We start from the raw sequence: 3,321 nt of genomic DNA, 5'->3' as shown, positions 1-3,321 counted from the left end.
AGTGTAAAAATATAGATATTTCCATAATCAATGTAAAGTAGTATAGAAATATAGATATTTGTATATTGATGAAGGGTTGTCTCCCTTGTCATTCTTATTTTCTAAATATTTTCCCCCTCATTACAGTCAGTATTGTAGAAGACTAATATAAATTATATGAAATAAATACAGTAGAGACTACTTTTACTATAACTAATCAAAATAAAAAATAGATTGATTCTCTATTTTTTTATAAAACGCTAATGTGATACATACGTGTCATTTATTTTATCCCTCAAAAGCTGATAAATAGCTCAAAAGTAGGTGAAATTTTCATGAATTTATTAGTTACTAACAACTTTTCTTAGCTATTTAAATGAAAAATAAAAGTAAATGAAGAGTAAGAATTGTTTTTGGCCTCGGGTGTTGGGCAGAAAGCCTGCCAAAAGAGCACTTTTGGCATGCTTTCTGTCCAAAACGCCTCTAAAAAGAGGCGTTTTGGGCAGACAGCCTGCCAAAAGTGCTCTTTTGGCAGGCTTTCTGCCCAACACCCGAGGCCAAAAACATCAACCAAACGGGCCCTTAATTAAAATCTATAGTTTACTATATTCATATGAATCGATTGCACTCTTTGGTAATTTACATTCAATGACAAATCATATCCACACAATAATAGTAAACTAGTAGCCACTCCATTATGCTTTTTTTAAATAGAGGAGAGGATGTGAATCCATGATAAAGCCCTACTCCACTATCTAATTGCAAAAAAAAAAAAAACGATTCAACTTTAATTTCATTAGTCCCTTAATTCTATACGTTTTTTGAAGGTGAAGTCCCTTAATGAATAGCCATGCTGAATGTGATGTTTCATGCATGTATGGGAAAATTCCTCGTCTGCCGCATGTTAAATGAGTCTTTTTTTTTAAAGTCGATTAAATGAGAAATAAATGAATCTTCAAAATTTGAGTACTTATTTAGAGCATCTCCAACAGCTTCTCCATTTTATTGGTATTCTCACTTTTTGAGAATTTTGGGCTTTTTTTTGGTCCAACAGATTCCCCATCTCATTCCCCAAAATAGGGATGGAAGAGGAAAAAAGGGGAGTCTTCTCCAAATCTGGGGCATTCTTCAAATATTTGGAGAAAGCTTTGTCATAAATACAGCACGTTCTTCAAAACGGGATGGAGGAGAAAATAAATATAAAACAAAACTGTAATTAAAAAAAAAGTCATGGGGGCAATTCCAATGCATAAGAGCATCCCAAAATAGGAATGTATAATATTTTTTATTATTGTAATAAATGCAAGATTCTTCAAAATGGGGAAGCTGTTGGAGTTGAAGCAAAAATAATTTGGAGAATATGATTTTTGCTTTCCCATTTTAAAGAAATTTTTGGGGAAACTGTTGGAGATGCTCTTACGGAGCTGACCCAATTGCATAATTTTGACTTAGGACGAACATAAATAATAAATATTCAGAGACCTTATTCAAAATTAGGAAAATTAAAATAAATGAGCATCAAGTGGAACTATATCAAAGGAGAATCACATTTTAACCATTTGTTAAGCATGTGATTTAGCTAATAAATGAATGAACTAAAAGTTGTAGATGGACCAATAAATGAAAGAACTAAAAGTTGTAGGTGGACCAAGATGTAACTTATATGTTTTTTTTTTAAAAATGCTATAGACACACCTCCGCAAAGGAGAATCACATTTTAACCATTTGTTAAGCATGTGATTTAGCTAATAAATGAATGAACTAAAAGTTGTAGATGGACCAATAAATGAAAGAACTAAAAGTTGTAGGTGGACCAAGATGTAACTTATATGTTTTTTTTTTAAAAATGCTATAGACACACCTCCGTGAAAAACAGGGACTAAGCCCTGCTCATATATTATATTAGTAACTTGTATGTTTTAAACTTTAATTTCAGTCATAAACATAAATAATTAAATGCAAGGCTGTCCTTTGTGTTAGACCCTAGAGGGGGGTGATTAGGGTCTTATGCTAATCTAATCCGATTTAATGCCAATTAAAACTAATTAATAAGTTATCCTAGCAAGTTTAAAATACAACAAGATATGTAAGCTAGGATAAGCAATATGAACAAGTGAATATATCCTATCAATGAGATATTACAAATATATGAGCAAGGATATATGAACTAACACAAGGGTAAAATAAACAATCTACACAAGTGATAGGGTAATATGATGAGCAATACACAAAGGCGATATAAGATATGAAAACAAGAATAAGAACGCCAATGCAATCACAAACAAAACGATATGTTTACGAGGTTCGGTCCCCACGACCTACGTCCCCGCTCCTCACCTCGAGGAGATCTCCACTATCACAACCGGGTTTTCTACGTTCACCCGAACAACGTTTACACCTCACAATACAATCACTATGTAATCACACCTCACACACTAAGTGTTGGTCCTAGCCCGTGTCCTCCTCCTCAAGTGCTCGGTTACAACCTCTCCCTAGGCACGTCAACCGACGCCACTCCTCTTGGATTCGACCCCGTCTCTCACCACACACTTCTCTCGGTGTACAAGTGTATTACAAGTGAATCCTCACAATAAGCACAATATAAATCAAATGATTTGTTCTCTAAACAAGGTGAGAACTCAATTAAGCACAACTCTAAGTCACTAATCTCACAACCCAAAATTATACTATGAATGTAAATACAATAAGCTCAATAGGTTGTGTGTGAACAAAGAGATAATAAAATCAACTAAACTCAATATGAACACTAGCTTAATAAAAAGATAATCAAACAATATAAAATATGAAGCTAGATTGAGTTTAGAAAACTTCTCAATAGATCAAGAGTGGAAGGAGAAGAGTTGGATGCTCAAACACCAATAGATGATCTCCTCAAGCTCTTGTGGAAGTGATTCACAAAACCAAAACACTCAAATGCTTAAAAGCTTATAAACACACTTAAACCAAACATAAACCCTTGATTAAAACTTTCTTAAACTTGTTTTTAAAACTCTCTTAATCAACTTGAAAAGACATCAGCAATGGGGTATATATACCCACTAGAAATCTCAGCAAAAACCCCCAAAACAAAATGACCAAAAACCCCAGCAAACAGCTCAGAGAAAGAGCCGTTAAAAAGCAACGGCTATATTGTCGGTCGACCGAAAATTCCGTCGGTCGACCGATGGAAAAATTCGGTCGACCGATGGAAAGTTCGGTCGACCGTTATCCAGGTCGAAAACAGGAAATCAAGCAAACACTTATCCGGTCGACCGGTGCGGTCGACCGATGGAGCTTTCGATCGACCGGACCGGTCGACCGACCAACTCTCTGCTGCATGGT

This window comes from Asparagus officinalis, chromosome 2 (assembly GCF_001876935.1).
Source record: "Asparagus officinalis chromosome 2, Aspof.V1, whole genome shotgun sequence".
In the NCBI taxonomy this organism is placed as follows: Eukaryota; Viridiplantae; Streptophyta; class Magnoliopsida; order Asparagales; family Asparagaceae; genus Asparagus; species Asparagus officinalis.
This window is presented reverse-complemented; position numbering follows the sequence as displayed.